Consider the following 9,721-nt stretch of genomic DNA (forward strand, 5'->3'; position numbering starts at 1 on the left):
GGGCATATGGCTAAACAATGTAGAAATAAGGCAAATCAAAACTACAATTATGTTCCCGTTCAATGCACAAATTGCAAGACCTCATAAATCAGAAGACTGCAGAATGAATGTTAAATGTCATGCATGTGGAAAGTTTGGACATTTTGCTAATCATTGTAGGTCAATAAATAATAGTAATAGTGGATATGTCAAAGCAATTCAGAAGAACAATGTTACATGTTATGCATGCAACAAAATATGTCATATTGCTAAGTATTGCAGAAGCAAGACTCAACCGGCTAATAATGATAAAGACAATGAGAAAGGGAAGAAAAAGGTAGATGAATTACAACAAGATCATACCAAGAGATGGGATAGAAAATATGAAGAACAAAGTGGAGATGGATCTATACTGGTATATCCACTGGTAGAACAGGGTAATCCTCCACTGGCAGGAAATTCCACTGGTAACTAAGGCATAAACCTTAGGGGTTGGAAAAGTCACTGCTAAATTTTTCATATTAGCCCGGAAGAGATCTAAGAGATCTGGAAAGAAATTTGGAGAACTGTGTTCATCATCGATGAAGGTTACCTTGACACTTAACTGTGAAACCCACATTTGTAGGGTTGTTGGTGAAGCATTAATGATAGAAAATTAGGGCTTTATTCATTGATAAAAGAAGCTAAGTGAATTAATTTTCACTCACCAAGCATTCAAGCAATCAGAGCGAAGTAAAGGCGAACTAAGAGCGAGCAAAGCATTGAGAAAGGATTTCGAGCAGTTATCTAAAGCACTCAAATATTTCACCAGCATTCACTCAGGTATTTTCTTGAATGGCATCTGGATCTTCCGCTCCTACTTTTATTGCAAATCCGACAATCGTCGAAGTTAAGGATAGGTTAAGGCAAGTCTTTAAGGAGGTTCCCGAAATTGCCAAAAAGGAAGACTCTGCGGGAGCATTTTCTAGGGTTCCTAAAGGAGTAATGTATGTTGAAGATGTGAGGGCATACATTCACTGCACTCTTGAGGATTTGGGCACCAAAGACATAAAAAGAATGTATCAATCAGTAATACTAGGAGACACCAGAAGCATTAAACCAGAATTCAAGGATGAGATGATCAGATACGTTATGAGCAGGGTTCACAATGAATTCATTTGGTTAGACAGACCTCACATGATCACAAAGGAAAATATTCAAGCTCTCACCGACTTACCTAGGGTTGGACAAGAACCTGGAAAGAAAATTTCCAACACAAAGGTCGAAAAACTCACTGGTGCTACATCCGATAGTGAATCAATGAGGGTAAGCACAATAACCGACTCAGACATAAAATTTGCAAGCATGATCATAGGATATAGGTAACTCAATCAAATCACTTAAATTTTGTTGCAAGTTCATGCCGCATATCAAATGTTAAGAAATAATGTGAAGTATGACATGTGAATGGATGAGGAGTGAGTTAATGTTAAACCTTAAAAAGATCAAAGGAACCAAGAAAGGCACATTCAGATATGGAAACTTAATTGACTGTTTAATGCTTTATTTCCTGAATGAGCTACCTGGTTTAGGAAAGAAGCAATGGGCTCAGCCATACCAGTAGGTATACAAATCAAAATGGTTATCATCGATCTTGGTACCGGCAGGGATGAGAAGCTCTGGGGTTACTTCAAGAAATTTCAGGAGAACATGAGGAAAAGGGAAAGAATCTCTAAGAACATTGTGGAGAAGTATTCCATTGACATGTGTTTCATGGTGAAAACTGATGAAACACTCATGGAAGCAGTTGAACCCAGACAAATCTGGATAAATGAGCTTGGATATGAGGTAGATGATAATATTTTTGAGCTTTATGCAAAGATGTTGTTAGATGCCCCATTAGATGATAAGACAAGACACTTTGGTACAGCTGGAGAAAAGGCTCTTGAAGTGAAAATAGGTTTCAATAGAAAAAAAAGAGAGAAGAAAATTGAGAAAATGTCTGCATATGTACAAGATGTGCTGCATAAGATAGACACTCAGCTAGGTTCCAAATCTAAACAGGGAGTCAAATTGGCAGAGATTGCTACTGAAGAAGTGAAGAAGCCACAAGTTCACATTTCCCCAATCACTTCTGACTCTGACCCTGAGGATAATGAGCCTCTGGCTTTCAGAAGGGTGCAAAGGAAGGACGTGGTAAAACCACCGTTAGAGAAACAAAAGGCAGAACCAAGGAGGAGACTTGTTAGAAAGGCAGCTTAGCCCACTACACCTCCACCACCGGTAACGAAGCCTATGCAGAAGAGGAAACCAGTCACACTGGCAACAACAAGCAAAAAGTAGAAGGGTGATGATACTGAATCTGGTAAGACAATAATGACCTGTGCTGAAATTATTGATGAAGTGACAAAGATGGGATATTAAAGAATATATCAAAATATTATGAAGTTTTTGAAGAGAGTGAGCAAAATGAGTTAGAGGAAGCTATTTTATTGTATATAGATATCTATAAGAAGGCATTAGTTTAAATTTTGAAAGAAATACCTTTATCTCTATACAATAAACTTGAAGCTAGGAGACTTGATGCTATCAAGAGGGATAAGGAAATCAAGGAAGTTGCACTTTTGGAACAATGTGGCACTATAAATAATGAAGAGATGAAAAGATGTATAGAAACTGCTAATAGGATAATTTTTAGTAGTAAAAACCGACAGATAAGTCTTATGATTGGTAGAGTGAATGAGGTGGTAAATGAGACAAGTAAGGGGTGGACAAAATTCTTTCAGAAAAACCCAGACTTTCTCACATCTTAGGAAGAAATTGCAAAGGCAATATCCCCTACAATTCCTGACAAATCAAAAGGAAAGGAAATTTTAGGTAGTTCTACTCCAATTTTGACACAATCACAACCTATTGTAACTAAAGGCACACAACAACAACTGACAGCCATAGAGAGTGTACAGGACACTGGAAACACTGTGGATAATACTCCACCGGTTGTAACCAGCACTGCACCAAGTGGGGAAGCCACCGGTGCAAAAGAGGTTGAGATGGACAAGGTTAAATCAACTAAGTCCATACCGGCAGGCAAAACAGATTCAGGCAAGAATCTTGGCAATTGACACTTCTTAGGTCGAGAAGAAATCAGTCTCTAAATTAAGTCCAATAGAACTAATGATGATGGCCACTCAGAAATTGTTAAAGGAAGGAACTATAGACAAAGGGTTAATTGATCAATCGGTCTCAGTATTACACAAAATAATGCCTGACTGTTAGATAGAGGATGGAGCAAGCCCTTCTGGTAAGCTCAAATCTTTAACAGAACACATATCAAATAACTGTCAATCCTTGAGATAGATTGCAGACCGACAGGCTTTGGACAGTTTCTCTGCTACAAAGAGAGCAACTTTTGATCAGCTGATAGAAACTGGGAAGAAGATAGAGGACAAACTTATCTCTATTGAGGTTTGTTTGAAACAATGCACCAATATTTACCGAGCATGTTGTAATACAGGAAGTCTAACAACTAATGTAGATGACAAATTGAAAGAATTATATGACAAAATGGCTACTATTGCTAATTCTTTTGGATAACTACACTAACTACATTTATTGATGGACAAATTTTGTTCTTGGAGAACCAAGTTTTTTCTTTTGAGAAAGAAAAAGATTAAATATTGAGGAGAGCAAGAAATTTAAGAGGACTGGTGAGTCCAAGACTTGACTCTTTGGGTGTTCACAAGAGAGAATGTATGGACATTCTAGCCAAGCCCACACTAGTAGATACCCAGGAGAAGGAATCACTTGCCCACTTACTCAGTGGAATTGCATTGGTATCGAACACTTTCAAATCAAGCTAGGAAACATATCTTCAGTTGCTGCAAAAGGCATACCCAGAAATTCTAAAGATGACTAAGCTAGAATGACTATAACCATATTCTTTCATTTTTTTATTCTTTCACCGGTCTTTGGCATTAATGTCAAAGGGGGAGTATGTACATATGTGAAAAATATTAAGGAATATGTTATTAGTTGAAGTGTGTTTCTCAAGGGGAGCACATCGACAAGGAATCCATTTTTCAGATGAGTGTTGCCATCAATGCCAAAGGGGGAGATTGTTGGCAATTGACACTCATTGGATTCATTTTGTTGTCATTGATGGCAACAACATTGGAAAAGAAGGCAACATGACTTGATGGAAGTCACAAACCGACACTAGGAGGCATATACCAGCAGATACTGACATTGAAAGCATTCAGGGCTACACTGGTACTGGCACCGACACCGACACCTGACATCAGTACTTCAAGGAAGCCGACATCAAGAAAGATTTATTTTAGTAAATAATTTTGTAATTATTGTCGAGGCCGACATTGAATATTCTTTGTAAATGCATTGTAAGCCGGCATAAGGCATATCATATGTAATAGGTATATAAGTCAGTCTGCTAGGTCAATTTTAAATAGTAGAAGGTGATATAGGATGTGAATGAGAAAATGATGTAATAGGTGAATAAGTATAGTAGAACTGTGATGCGAATTATATGTATGGAGATCATTTTTGTATGCGAACATTGTATCAGGCAATGATCTATGTATAGCTAGGAAAGCACTCTTGGAGGAGAAGTAATACTGGTATTAGTTCAAGACTATGAAATGGTACATAGCAAAACTAGAACCAGAACTCTATCTAGCATAGCAGATGCACTCTTGAGTTAATTTTCAGTAATTTACTTTGGCAGAAAGCTTGTAGTCAGTGAGGCTCTTTAGTGATGAGCAGTATGCCTTCCTGCAAGTGTAGGCCCTTGTATTATGTAATATCTTTTCATATGGCCAGTGAACTGATATTGTGGGTCACAAATCCCACCATAGTTTTTCCTCATTGAGGTTTTCCACGTATAAAATTATGTGTGATATGGTGTTTATTTATGTGGATGGTTTATTTGCTTCCTGTTATATGCTTATTTGTTTACCGGTACATGCATGCATGGTTTAGAAAGTTAAAAATTGTTGATTCCGGTAGAACACTGATTCACCCCCCCCCCTCCTCTTAGTGTTCTCTGATCCCAATAGAAGGAAGCTTGTCCAACAAGTTATAAACCAATTGAGCATCCTTTTTGTCAATTCCACAATCCTTTAGCTTTTCGCTTGGCTCACTTGCTTTTGTGACATAATCTTGGATTGTATCAAAATCCTTGGGATCCAAGGTTGTGAGTTCACTATCAAGCTTGTAGCCCTTAATCTCATCAACTTGTCCATATAATTTCTCATAAATATCCCAAGACTCTTTAATTGTAGTACACTTATCAATGTGGAAAATGAGGTCATCTGATACATACTTTCTAAGAGCTCCAAGTGCCATAGCACTCTTAGTGATCCATTCAATTTGAGCATTACGATCAACCTTGGGATCAGGTCGTGTTGTTATAGTTCCATTTACATAATGAATGAGTCCTTTTTCCATTAGTTTACTCCATGCCTTTATCTTCCATGCATAATTATGAGGAGTTAAAAGTGGAAATTTAGGAGAACCCATAGCACCAAAATGAAAAAACCACAAGATAGAGAGAGGCACAATCACACAAGACACCCCCCCAAATTACTCAATCAAGGAACCCCCTCCCCAAAAAATGGTGATTTGACACTTTATACTTAGTGCGTGTACAATGGGCCACCTGCAAAACAAGGCAAGGTGGACTTCTAATTTCAATCTTACAACTACCTCAAATGGGCTATAAGAGACTCTAACAAATACTCCTAGTGATCTAAACTGAGATCCAAGCAAAATGCAATTACCAAATACTGAAAGTACAATTTCTACTCAAAATCACTGCAAACTAATGGCAAATTATGAGAGTAGATGAAAAATTATGCACTTTCAAAAAAAAGGGCACCTAAAAAGAAGGTCGTATCACCCCAAATGAAGCCTCTAAAGTTGCAAAATCGGGGATTAGATAGGCACAGTCATGAAGATCTACAAATTCTAAAAAATTCGTCCATCAAAATAAGAAAATTCCTCCACCACTGCGAATAGCACAAAATTCTAGCCCATTTCAAAAAAAAATTGCACCAAAAAAGGAGCGAAAATGAGCAAGTTATGCCCTCCTGAAGTCGGACTGCAATTTCAAAAAATCAAATGGTGAGGGAGTAAAAGTTCAAATAAATGTTGATGTAGCACTGACGTCGGCATATGAAAGGCCCTAAATTTGATGCCCATCTGGCCATCATGAGAACTTCACCTCCACCCTACGTTACGTCCATACTGTACAGACATGCTGATGTGGCATGAAATGATTGGGTGGTTCAACTGATGTGTCAGTACGATCCGTACGAAAAAATAATGGCGTGGTAGTATGGATATGACTTGGTTGTCCACGTGGCAAGTACAGGTGGCCAGTGATAGGGCATTGACGTGTATCGTACGAAGACAACAAGGCGGCGAGTTGGTGGGATTGAGCGGCATTGTCGCCACATGGGCGGTGTCATCGTGGCAGGCTGGATGGAGCACGACGACAATCGGTGGCCGATAGCAGTCGGCGGAAGGGCATGTCACGGGTCATCGAAGAAGACAGACGCCGATGGTGGAGGAGCTCAGGGCTGGTGGGGGTAGGTCACCATCGGGGAGGGACCAATAACCATAGGAAAACTGGATGGTGGAAACCGGAAGCAACAAGAGTTGAGGAGCAGTGGGAGCTGCCGGTTGCTAAGGCACGGGAACGAGGAGCAGTGAGAGCTGCCAAGGAGTGAGGAGTGAAGCACGGGTGACAAGGGTCGAGCAATAAAGGAGACAACGGTGGTTGATTGGTAGGAGGTACGGTGTCTGCAACGGCGAGAGTACCAGAGGGTACAGGATTGGGGGCCTCATAAAATATAAAATACGCCTTACAAACAATAATCACTGCGGGCATGGGGGTGGGGTTAACGTACCCCCCCCCCCCCCCCCCCCAATTTTTTTTATTTATATTTTAATAAAGCCCAATTTTTCAAAAAAAAAATATTCTGCATAATATGGAAACATTTGGAAAAAAAATGCAGAATAATATATATATATATACCAAAATAGGCAAAAAATTTCCTTCCTCCAAATATGGTCGAATTTATACTCAAAATTTATGGAAACAGCCTTCTGGATGCAACCGTGATGTCCAAATAGTTGTATGACGCACCCTAAAATAGCACCTTTCCAGATCCGAAAATTGAAGCCTCCAAAATGACTAATCAAAGAAGCCCTTTCGGCTCTGATACCATGAGAGATTTTGCCAAGATCAAGAGCTCAATGAAAAGTACAAGAGAGACAAAATAGATGATAGGAATAAACTGTATTCTATCAAGATGAAACTACTGATCAACTGGATCATCAATCGTTACATACAATGAATATGAGCCTGCTTATATAGGCATGGCTATATGGATATGTGAGCACACAAACATGACATGTGGCTCAATAAGAAACAAGGGTAGGCAGGAAGTAGGTGTGGTAGGTAGGAGAAACAATAAACTATTCCACATGAGGTGGATCACCCACCAAATGTGGAATGTAACAACAAGATAAGACCACAAAAGGTGGAAATTCTCCTACACACACTATCCCAATGTGGCACAAACACCCAAGTGTCTCATACCCAAACTACTATGATATTCATTATCCTAAGTAAACTTAAGTAATATGTAATAATATCCAACATGAATAATTAATTACACCAATAATATATATAGGCATTTATTTCTTTTCATACAAATCCATATGCATGCCTATCTACATAATGCATATACATACATATATACATAATGCATATAAATACATACATACATAATAATGTATATACACATATATACATAATAAATCATGAATATATTTATATATAATAATAATAATAATAATAATAATAATAATAATAATAATAATAATGCATATACATACATACACACCTTATGCATATACATACGTACACACCTGATGCAATAACATACATACATAATTTGATGTTCAATAATGGATTTCTGCTCCTTCTTACCTACACTTAGCTTATTTTTTTCAATATTTCCGTTGACGGCATTGAGTTTACTATTTCAATGATATCTCACACTTTGTAATACATAAACCATTACACAAAATGCCAAAAGGATAGATTACTGCATGCATTTCTTCAAAATCCTAGATATTTAGTCAAGTCATTTAATTGACATACTATCACTGACTCAAAATATTTAGCCTGTACACCATTTATAAAAAGTCAAACCCAATGTCAAAGAACATAGTCAAAAGACAAGTACCAGTTTGGGGGTAGTACCTCCCATCATGTATCAACAAACAAAAACATTACATCAGTTGCCATGGTTGAGGGACAAGGAAATTCTTGCACCATAATCCCTGATACATTCCATATCATCTTCAGAAAACAGGTCAAGATTAGAGAGATAAAACACATTAATTGGGCCAAAATCATCCTTCATCACACAATGCTTGAAAATGGACCATGCTTCCTGCATCTTCTCTTCCTTCCCCTCCCTATTCAAGTCAAATATTTGTATCAGATAGCCAGAAATCTTGTTGGTATTATGGATGTGTTGCATTGGTTTGTCATTGATGTCAAGACTTATCCTTCTGGAGATCTTTGGTTATGTTGAACCAGCACATTATGTTCACCGACAAGTTCAGTGATTTATGCACAGTCACTGATATATCATTCACCGACAGGTTATATTGTTCACCAACACTGAGGATGACTTGTTATCATCTGGAGATCACTTGGTTATGTCGAAGACATGGTTTGGACACTTGGTTTTGGTATTTTGGTTATTGGTCTAATCGGGTTGACATATTTTTTGTTACGCACAAATTGGTCTAGGTTATGATCGGCATGCATTATCTATTCCAGATCAGCACGACACGCTATGGAGATGATTTAATTAATTGGATATTATTGTAATTGTATTGAGCCGACATGATGCATCACATCTTGACTTATATGTAATTGATTTAATTGTAATATTCTTAATTAGCCGACCTACACATTTGGTCTTAGGTTTTGGTATATATGTAAGATCTCATTTGTGAGATAAGATATAGAATAGAGAGATAGTATATGGTTATGGTATTGTAACATGGTGTGTGCAAATATTCAAGATCATATGAGCAGACCATAGAGAAGGTTCAAGGAAGATTTGAAGGTGATTATCACAGCTTAACCAATACTGAATCCAACATTGGAGATGCTACTTTGAGCAATACATTATCACTAGATTTAACCATCCAATTGTAGTCAGTGTGACTCCTATTTTGTGATTGAGCAGTGAGCTCTAGGCAGTTGGCCTTTCTGCATGTGCAGACCCCATTTGTATACACATACTATCTGCAGTAGTATCATCTGATTGTGGGTAACATTTCCCACCGTGGTTTTTCCCCTTATAGGGTTTCCACGTACAAATATTTGTGTTATGTATTGTGGATGTTGTTTCTCTTTCTGTTACATGCATTAAGTTTCACCGGTATTGATATTAATTGTAAATCTGTTAACCAACATTAAGTTTGGTTTACTGGTATTAAGTATCAAGTTTGATTAAGTTATGTTTGGGTTGGAATTAATAGACAACTAATTCACCCCCCCCCCCTCTCAGTTGCCTCTAGGTCCTAACAAATCTCACCCATTCAGATATCCTTCAATGCATTAGAAATAGAAGGCCAATTTTATTTAACAACCAGCTTCCTCCCAACCATTCTGGCCACATCTAGGGAGCCAACCGTTTGGGCTAGTGGAGTGAAA

The sequence above is a fragment of the Cryptomeria japonica genome, chromosome 3 (genome assembly GCF_030272615.1).
Source record: "Cryptomeria japonica chromosome 3, Sugi_1.0, whole genome shotgun sequence".
NCBI classification, from domain to species: Eukaryota; Viridiplantae; Streptophyta; class Pinopsida; order Cupressales; family Cupressaceae; genus Cryptomeria; species Cryptomeria japonica.